Source organism: Pteropus medius, unplaced genomic scaffold (genome assembly GCF_902729225.1).
Source record: "Pteropus medius unplaced genomic scaffold, Ma_sr-lr_union100, whole genome shotgun sequence".
NCBI lineage: Eukaryota > Metazoa > Chordata > Mammalia > Chiroptera > Pteropodidae > Pteropus > Pteropus medius.
The window spans coordinates 8031089-8041947 of NW_024344240.1; the positions used below are offsets into that span (position 1 = coordinate 8031089).

The following is a 10859-nucleotide window of genomic DNA, read 5'->3' on the forward strand; positions in this document are numbered from 1 at the left end:
ATTATTCTGTGGAGTGGATTTCAAGGTCCCATTTCATCGATGGGGAAACTAAGATTCAGAAGTTGTGTGATGTGCCCAGTGTCTCAAAGTCAGCCCCCAACAGACTTGAATCTAGACCAGTGGCTCCAGACTTAGGTCCATCCATTATGCCACGGTGCCTTGCTCTTCACATCACAGCTGTGCACAGGCCACAATTAGATAGATTTCGGTTATTTTGGATGTCCATCGGCCAATGCCTCGGGAGTCCTTTATCCAGCAGGGCTGCTGCTATTGAGAATAAACTAATAGAAACTCCAGTGCATCATCACCTTGGTTCCATACCGCCTTGGCGTTCCAGAGACAGTCCTCTGGGGGCCAGGCTGACAGAATGCCTTTGTCTGCTTGCTCCTAGGATGCATGTTAAAGAATCAATCTCATCTCTGTTCCTCAGGGTTTTGGTTTTCTATAAATTGCACCAAAATATCTACGGAATTTTAGGTCCCCATCCCTCCTGGCATGAAGTGGTTAAATAACTAGATACCTTGAACCACCAGATCTAAAATTTAAAAAATTTCAAAGAATTGAAATGTTTAATGAGTATGTATTTTGGGTTATATGTAGGGAACTGTAGCTATTTGATACTTTTTTCTTTTTCTTTCTTTCTTTCTTTTCTTTTTCTTTTTTTTGTGAGACAACATCAGACAATCAGATACAGAGATCTAGGAATAAAACTCCTATCCTAAGAAATACCAAAAAAGGCTACATAGAGGACTAGTTTCAATCAGAATAAACTTGATATCATTTAAACAAATGTTTTATCTAGGTTTTTTTTTTTATAATTTTAACACCTTTATGATTTTAATACATCACTAGAAGAGGAGGAAAAGAAATAGAGCCTTTTGTTTAGTTCATGACATTTGTTTTACACGTGTAAGGTGAATTTTTCACTTTGTTAGATTTTATATAATTTTATGTTTTCCTACTTTTTTGTACCCTTTTATTCAACCTCCTTTTGCCCAAATTTATTTGACATAGTCTGGTTAGACGTTCAGATGTTTTTGTTGATAATTATTTCATTTTACCAAAAGATCAGCCCAGTATAACAAGACATTTAAAGGGCCAGAAATGACTTAATTTCTTTAGCAAAAATTTAGCTCTAATAAGAATTTGATAAATTCCAGGTTGCTGCATAACTAGATCCCATCATTCTTGTGCCTTGACTTGAATCTGCCCACAAACTGTAAGGAGTATAGTCTTCTCAGAACACAGAGGTTAGACCAGGGAAGCTGACTCTCATCACTCTAAAGAAGCAAAGACCGAGGTATGTCTGCAGCCTCAGGGACACAGCCTTGAAGCACTGTCCTACTGGCCTGAGTCTAGAGAGGTCTGCATAGTCCAGAAGCACCAAACTGCCTCCAAGACTACTATTTTCACTTTATATTTAGAATAGAATCTCTAATTGTTTCAATATATTAGCAGTCTTTTTAAAGAAACAAGTGTAGAAGTCAAAATAAAAGAGCAATAAATAATAATGAAAATTAATTATATTAAAATCATCCATGGAGATAATGTTAAAATTGTTCAGTCCCCACACAGACTCTCCTCTGCAAAGGTCAATCAGTTGTCCTTTCCAGAAAATACTGTTATTTTTTTCTTAATATTTCTTAATATTGTTTTCTTGATGCCAATATCTTATAATAAACCCTAGTAGATATAACACCAAATAGTTAATGAGGATTTTACTGAGAGCAGACTACTATGAATGTAATTCTTTTTGTCACTAAATTTTATATATTTATTTTTTGGCAATATAAATATATTACCTAAGTATAAGGTGAGTCTTTCATAGACAAAAATTTTAGCAAAAGATGAATTCATAAACTTATTTAGTAATATTTTCATGAATATCTAAGTACAGGCCTTTTATATTATAAAACTTTTTTTCAGAACCTTGTTTGAATGGAAAAATTTTAGAATCTGTACTAGATATAAATACATCAAAATATAAGTGCTTAAAAAAGTTATCCATGTTCGGGGGCCTAAGATAATGATGGATAAATATTAGAGGAATAATGGTAACAGGTGCCACTTACTGAATACTCTCTTGAACCATCTGCTATACATTTCTTACTAAAGTAAGCATAATTATCCCTGTTATACATATTTAGAACCAGAGGCTCACAAAACTAGTAAGTCAAAACTCCTCAAACCCAGTTCTCTTTCGTTTCAATGCTCAATTTGAAGCAAAAGGAATTGCAAGGATTATAACATACTTCTTTTCCTTCTAACATTTTGAAACTCACAAAACATATTACACTTTATACTTGCAAATGGCAAAATTTTTAATGTTAATTTTCTGAATTGCATTGGAAACAAATGGTGTAATAGATATTGATCCAAAGACAGAAGAAAAAGAAACTTAATTCAAGAAAAATGGTAATAGGTCAGGGTATATTGTTGTTACAATAACTAAAAAAGTCAGATTAATAACTAAAACCACATTTCTAAAACCATCAGAGAGTTGTGGAAGCAAAAAATAAATTAACTCAAATCATATATATGTTAGACTTTTTCCTCTAAAATATCTTAAGGGGAGAGCTCTTCAAAAGTGAGCAGTCTATCACCAGATATTTTTTCTCCCAAGGGCATTTGCTAAGTCTGGGCTTGGATTGAGGTTATAAAGGGTCTCTACAGTCTCAGATGGGAAAATAAGCCCCACTTCAGTATAGGCCTTCCTCAGACATGTGGCTGGCCTCCTCAAGGCATTAACCAGATATGGACACCACCTTGGGAAGGTAGGGGTAGAAAGCAAAGCTCAAAACTTCTGAAGGTGAAACTGAGTCTCTCACTCTTTCGAGACTGAAGAAATAGAAACCCACTAGCCTCAAATCCAAAGCACAGGAGAAAACACTTGAGAAATGGGTGGGTGGGGGGAAACAGAGGTTACCTAAGTCTTATTAAAATTGCAACCAGCCCCAAGTCATTTCAATACCTGTTAACACTGAAGTGATCAGCCCCTCATTCTCACAGCAAATCTCTCCAAGGGAGATTCCTTGCTGGTAGAAGATATTATCTGAACCTATACAACCTCTACGTGCAATGTCTACATATAACAAAATTACTAGATATGTGAAGAGACAAAAATGTGATAGAAAAAAAAACACAACAGATACAGACTCACAAACAATTTCAATATTGTATTTAGTAGACAAGAATTAGATGGAAAAAATTCATGAAAAGATAGGGAATTTCTTCAGAGAATTTAAATGTATTAAAGAGAATCAAACAGACCAACTACATTTAGAACAAAGCAATTTCTGAAACCAACAACTCACTACATGGCTTGACAGAAGACTGGGCACAGCAGAAGACAGGTTAAGTAAACTAACCACAGTTCGAAAAAAAGCATTCAAACTGAAGAGGAAAGAGAGAAAAAAGGAGGACAAAACAGATCATAGAATAACAGACATGAGGGAAAAGAGGATAAAGTCTAACATATATATGATCTGAGTCCCAGAAGCAGGAGAGAAAGCGAGGAAAGAAGCAACATCTGAATAGAGGCGTTGAGTGAAAATTTTCCAAAGCTGATGAAAGATATTAATCCACAGACATAAGAAACTCAATGAATTGAAAGCAGAACAAACCACACCTAGGCACATTAAATTCAAACTGTGGCAAGCCAAAAACAAAGAGAAGAAATTTAAATCAGCCTGAGGAAAAAGACGTTACCTTTAGAGATGCATGACTTTCCACAGAAACTATAGAAGTCAAAAGATAATGGAATGAGAGTGTAAAGGCAAGGCACGGATTGGAATGTGCAACACACACTCACATATACGTGCATGTATTTTAACCATAAATTTATACCCAGAATAAATAAATAACTCTTACATATCAATAAGAATTTAGACAATACAATGGAAAACTAAGCCAAAGACTTACAGAAGCAGTTTACAACATAAGAGATATACAACTGGCCAAAAAAAAAAAAAAGGCATTTCACATCATTTGTAATCAGGGAAATAGGAATTAAAACCACAATCATGTACCACTACACAGTCAGGAGAATGACTAAAATTAAATGGACTGACAATACTAAATGCTGGTGAGGATGTGAAGCCATATATACATATATTGCTTGTAGGGGTGTAAATTATTTGGACTATAAAAACAGTTTGAAAAACTGAATGTATCTAATAAAGCTAAACATATATCCAATCTGTTACTCAGCAATTTCACTCCTGGGAATCCAATGTTAATAAGGGCTTATGTATATTAAAAGACATGAGTAAGACTGTTTATATTAGCATTATTCATAATAACCCCACACTGAAAACAACTCAAATGTTCTTAATAGTGTAACATAAATGAACTGTGATGTATCCCCCAAAGGAACAGTAGACAGCATTAAAAAATCACAATACATACAACAGCAATGACTAATCTCAAAAATGATGCTGAGTAAGATGCAAAGAATATGTATCATATAGTTCCATACAAGGTTCAAAAATAGGTCCAACTAAAATAAGGCCTGGGAACTTAGAAGAGTGGTGACCTGTAGGAGTACCGACTGGAAGGAAATGAGATCTTACAATGTGGGCTGAAAATCTCCTGTGTCTTGATCTGGAGCAGTGGTGAGTGATCTTGCCTCCTACTCCCCCAGGAAACATTTGGCAAACATTTTGGTTTTCACATCTAGGGAGAGGTGCTACTGGCATCTAGTGGGTAGAGGACAGGGATGCTGCTAAATGTCCTGCAATGCACAGGACAGTCCCCACAACAAGGAGGTATTAATTCAAAATGTCAAAAGTGCTGAGCTTGAGGAATTCTGCTCTAGATGATGGTTACATAGGGGTACTTACATAACGTTTATTAAACTGTAAAGTAAAATGTGTACACTTTACTATAAGTTTTAACTTAAAGTTAAAAGCAATCCAGAATATCATAAAAATACCTATAGCTTCTTGCTGAAATTTAGCAACTTATGTATACACTTTATTTCAGTTTTACAGTCTAATTTATTAAAGAGTCCTAATGACCTGAATTTGGCAGCAATTACATTAAGTCGGGAAGAACAGAACTCTTTATGTACAGTGCTCATTAAATGCAAAGAAGTATCTATATCTTTCTGAAGTATTCATATATCTCAGAAAATATATGAATTAGTACCTGGTTATCACTAGATATGGATATTTGTAGAAATACAATAAAGGTATATGGTAAAGTCTACAGATCTGGGATTCTCTTGGGGCTATCAGAGGATAAATAGAGAAAAATATACTTGTACTTTTAAACAGTAGTCTAATCTTGGTTCTAAGGATAAAAAGTTCTTGCCACTAATTATCACAAATTAAGAAATCTACTAGTTCCTTAAATCCCATTATTACCCCACCCAGAGACATAAAAGTCTTTCAAGGGCGGAGTGAGGCATAGGTTGCATCATTCTTTCCACTGTCTTGCATAAATATAACATCTAATCTAGGCCTGCGTTGATCCAGCCATACCGCCCTGGAAGGGTTAGAAGTGCTGGGTGTCAGAGCCTTTTAAGGTGCTAAAGCACCACAAACTTGTGTTCTAGCTCTTGAGCAAGAACCATTCAGTTAGCAGCAGAGGTGACAAGGCACAAATGAAGACAAACCAGAGAACAAGGTAGTCTCCTCTACTTCACTGTTGGGCTGAGCTGCACACTGTATAATCTAGGGCCCCAGGAAGTCAAACTGCAGGGTAGCTTTGAATGAGATGCCATAGTCTAACATTTGAAAACTAACACATACTTAAAAAGGATTTTAAATTTAGAGTAAAATTAAATAATAACTAGAAATTGAACACTGCAAAACCAGAAAGTTAACTGGCTTTAATAATCATTAAGGTAACTCAAGTAAAATATCACAGATGGGCAATAGGGCATAATACTCATATTTCACGAATGATTCCTCATGCAAATAGCTAGAATCTAATCAGCTGGATTACAATCAAGGTAATTTATTCTATGCATTTATAATCATGTAATATTACCTGGAGCACTCAGTCACATCAAACTTTATTGTGAATGGCCACTACAAAAGCCTAATCATACTATGAACTGACTCACCCCATGCAATGTTGTCTATATTCCTGAGCTGCTCAAGGTAACGTTCAGGGACCATTTCAGACGGTGCCGGGTAGTCAGTGACGCACACTTATTGTACTAAATGCTAAGCTCTGACTCAGAGTGAACCCTATTAGTTGCTGACTGACACTATATGTATTTGAATAGAAGCTCACACTGTGAGTCACCTGGCAGTGCACTGAAAACCAATCCACAACATTCTCAATTGGACTATGATTCACATTATAATCGTATTGGGGCCTGACTTAACACATGTGATTTCAAAACTCAGTTCTGCTGAACTGGCTTGGGAGCATTCTAGAAAGTCATTCCCTACTTAATGCCCTGTATGTCTGTCTAAATACATGTGGTAGGCATACAGAGATGCAAAGTCAAGGATAAGATACCCAGTTCACACACTAGAGAGAAGCATGGTTTCCTTCTTCAAGGATGCAGGCACTGTTTCTAGAATTGCCTTCTCTGGAAGCCACACCATTCCTACAAATAATTTTGCAAGGCCAGATACTCACTTGAAAGGCTCTGTCGTGTAATTCCTAAACTGTTCATGTGAGTGCTGGGCCTTTAAGTCACCATCTGCATCTGTGTGGAGGGTGAATATCACTGCCACACGCAGAAATGAAAGAAGAGCAGAATTTTAGAAATCGATATTCAAGTGCCTAGAATGAAACCAGTAACTGGAGTATTGCTCTAAAATAAGAAAGTTTTATTTTTTCTCTTTCACTCTTGCTTGTCCACAAAACCTGGAACAATAAAATTTCCTTCTGTGTAATTCTGAAGGCCTTTCCTTAAAAAGCTCTCTTATAAGAAAGATCTTCAAAGTCAGCAGGAAGGAGATTTTAAAAATTTAAGAAAAGCTCAAAAGTGATTTCTAATGTAAAATTGCTGTAAGGGATTAATAGAATATGTAGCCAAATGTATACTTCAGTGGGACTTTATAAATTCTGATGCTGGTTCTGCCTCTAGGTTGATCTGTAATCTTACCTTACCTTACGCAAGTCATGAGGTCATATTTTCTGCTGCAAGGGGCCATGATGAAGCTGTGGGACAACAGTAGCCACATGACTGCCTGGTCTTTCTTGTATTGGAGTTAACACATGCTTGTATATTTTCCCCTATATAACGTCCTCTGGTTTCCTATTTGTTAGAGGTTCATAAATCTGTAGTAAGCAGGAAGTCATCAGTGTGGTGTTGAAGAGCCCTGGGGAGCGACTCAGAAGACCTAATTCTAACCTTATTTCAGCCCCTATTTAGCTGGAGATCTCTGGCCCAGGCCTTTAACCTCTCTGAATGTTTCTCTATGTGTAAAGTGAAGGAGGTGGAATAAGTAACATGACTTTTATCATTCTATATTCTTGATAGCAAGATATGTTGGCTAAAATGTGTGAACCCTTAGAGAAGTTGCCATTTCCTACTCTGGAGGTAAGTTTCCACAATCTCTTAAATAAAAGTAACTCGGTGCAATATTTTAATGCAATACTGGATTTTTTTTTTTGTATATACCATGACCTAGTGTGTATTTTTATGCATATCTGTTTTACAAAGAGAAATATGTTGGTTAAAATAATTTTCTTAAAATGATATCTGAAGCTTGTATGTAAATATCTCATATTTATTTTAAATAAAAAGGTCCAGATGATGTAAAAATGCATTGTATTTAAATTTAGATACTGACATAGAAAACAGTTTAAATTTTCATGTTAGACATTTTATTTCATTATGTATACTCTTTATAGCACACAAAATATGCGTCTTCCTTATCTTTTTTATATTTCAAAGTTTATTTGACAAATTTAGCATCAACATAATAATAATCATCATTATTATTATTATTTTTCTTTGGTATGTACCAGAGCTCTACTGTGTTGATTTATTGAATTCTGGTAGCTGCCCTACAAAGTGGATACTTTTATTATACCCATTTTGTAGATGATAAAACTAAGGCACAGAGAGGTTAAGTAACTTGCCTAAGGTCACACAGCTAGGCCGGGATTTGAAACCAGTTACAGAGCCCAGGACTCTTATCCATTAGACAATATTGCTTCTCCTACATGAGTGACTGATATGTGACAAAAAACATGCCACTTAATGAACAGAAGATAAACAGGAGGTCCAAAAGAAAATTAGGTTATGAGCAAAAAGTAAGAATTTACAGATAGAGTCAGTTCATTACAAATGTCCTTGCCAAGTCTTGGGGAGGGGTGGAATTAGATCGTTTTGTGAACTTGGACCCTTGGTTAGTTAATTCCACAGAGTGGGACCATTAAAAGTGAAATAAAGCCAAGCCACATTGGGGCCCCACAACCTGTGCCTCAAGGAGGTGGACAGATCCAAGGATGAATGGTAATTGCTGCTTCCCACACTCCCGGGACAATGCAAAGCCCCAGTGACAAGTGACTGGTTCTGCTAGCCAGTGGGCAAGAGGAGTTACACCCAAACCCAAGGCACCGGCTGCGCCTGGGACAACCATCGAACCCCACCGCGGCTTGATGGAGGTGGATATAGGTAGACAAAGAGCGACTGGCCTCTGCCAGATTCTGAGAAGCAAGGGATGTGGCGAGACATTTCCCTCGAGCACTCTCTCGCTCTTGGACAAAAGCTCTGCATTCACGGTCACTTCTGCATCCTGTCCCCCACAGGTGGCGCGGGTGCAGCAGCAGCACCCACAGATGCCAGACCTCATCCTCTCTCGTAGCTATTGGCACTCTTCACGGCCACGTCCCGCTTGCCGCTGGGGTAGCTCACGGGTTTTCACCGGATGCTGTCGAGTCCCGGAGGTTTGCAACGCTCTCCTGTCCCCGTGCGCTGCCTCTCCCAAGGCCCTTCCTCTGCCTACTCCCCCGCTGGCGGGATAGACAGGTCGCAGAGTACATAGATTCTCCACTGCCCACGCCTTCCCGCCCACTCCCGCAAACGCACGAGGGCTGCAGGTCACCCAGACCTCCCCCGCAAACACCCCTCCCACCCGGCTCACCGCCCCTTCCCAGGCCCCTCCCCCGCCCATTCCCCTACGGTTGAGGGAGGGGAGTCGCCGCGCACCCCGACCCCCAAAGATCTCCCTCCCTCCCCGCGCGCCGCCTCTCTTTAGGTCCCTCGCCCGCCTCCCCACCTCACTTCCAGTCTCTGAAGCCTCGGTGCCCAGACTCGTTCCAACTTCCCCACAGCAGCTCAGTGAATGCGGAAGAGTCAATTGCCCGGGTTTGTTTAAGAAAAACACCCGCGGCGCCAGCTCTTTAACCGCCTGGGTACGGGCAAACGGTGGGGGGCTGTTCTGTTAATTCGGTTTCAAGTGTGTAAATGCCGACACCACGTCAGACCCTCCAGGGTCCGTGTGCGGGAGCCCACTCCTGGCCCAACTCCTCGGGTTCCCTGCCTGAGTTGTGCTTCCCCGATAGGGAGATCCTGCGATTCAGGGAGTGTCTCCTCTTCCTTTCCACCTGCGCTCAATCTGCCCGCCTCCGGCGCCCGGCCCCCTCTAGGTCTTTCTCGCTGTCCTGTAAGAACGCCGACGTTTCCTTGCATCCGCCTGGAAGTTTCCCAAATATATAGCGGATGTCAACATGCATTTTAGGCTTTTACGGGATGGGCTGATGCGTCCCCCCACCGCCACAAAGGTTGAATCGTGTGGACGCCCCGAAAGACCCGATAGAAATTGATCCTGGTGGCTAGATGCCCCCGTTAAAACACGGTCACACCCTAAGCCCACACACCTCCAAAATACGCACTAATGTACCGGGGTGGACCTGCGGTGGTGACGACCGACCCGCACACGCTCCAACCACCGCGCACCGCAAACCGTGCACGCCGGGTTTGGCCCCGGCCACTTCCCGGCCCGAGGCCTTCGGGCAAGTCTGAGAAAAAGAAGTGGATTGAGGAAGCGGGGTACTCACGATTCCACCGTGCGCGGGGCGAGCCAGAGGGGAAGCTCCGGCAGGCTCGCCTCAGTCCGTCGTGCGCATGCGTCTACCGTATGTCTTATTTTTGTTATACTAAGTGCTGTCCTTTCTAGGTTCGCGATTGGTCTCCCGGCTTTCCTCTTTTTCTGGCTCTGGGTCTTTCCTCTCCCTTCTTGACTCCTTTCCTCTCCCTCCCTCTGGTTTGCCTCCTCCCCGCTCCTCAATCCCCTTTCCCCCGCCGGGCAAGCCCAGGTCTCGCCTCCCTCTGGCGGCGGCGCCCTCCACTGCGGCCGGGGCTGGCGGGGGGTTGCCCGAGGCCCCAGGCGGGACCCAATCCGCGCCCAGACCGTAACTTCCCCTCCTGTAGCCGGAGATTAGGAAGTACCGAGAGTGTGGGCGTGAAGCCAGGCGGGCGTTGAGGGCGTCTGCAGAGCCTCTTCTGCTATCCCTTCGCTTCCTCGCGGGGGGGACCTAACGAGACTCCAAAGTGAGGGAATGCGTGCTCCGACCTTGTGAATGAAGGGGGAAGAGGGAGGTGCAAGTGCGTGTTTGGGGGTGCGCCGCGCGCAGAGGGGCTGCTAGGTCCCTGGAGAGTCACACCGTGGACTGCGCCACCTTTGGAGGGCAATCCCGTTACCTTCTCCCTTTCGCCAGGGTGCTTCTCTGAGCTCTGCACCCGCCCCACCCGGTTGCAGCCTCTTCCTCTAGCTATCTGGCCCAGACTGGAAAGGGACTCCTCGCCCTCCCTCTGCCAGCCGGAGCCAGAGGCCCCACCTGGTTGGGGGGTGAGAGGGGCTAACTTCTGACTCCGGACCCTGCTGAGATCCTCGGCAGCCGCCCTCCGTGCCCAAGGGACTCGGAGTCCACGATAAGGAGAA

At 41.7% G+C, this 10859-nt stretch overlaps 1 protein-coding gene across 1 annotated transcript in view; it reads right to left on the reverse strand.

Annotated features, from left to right (window-relative positions):
• Nucleotides 1-10409, reverse strand: part of RGS20 (regulator of G protein signaling 20) — a 55657-nt gene extending 45248 nt beyond the window's left edge. The window contains exon 1 of the mRNA XM_039868937.1: nt 9976-10409. The gene's annotated coding sequence lies outside the window, so the exon portion shown is untranslated. The remainder of the gene's footprint in view (nt 1-9975) is intronic.
• Nucleotides 10410-10859: the final 450 nt, after the last annotated feature.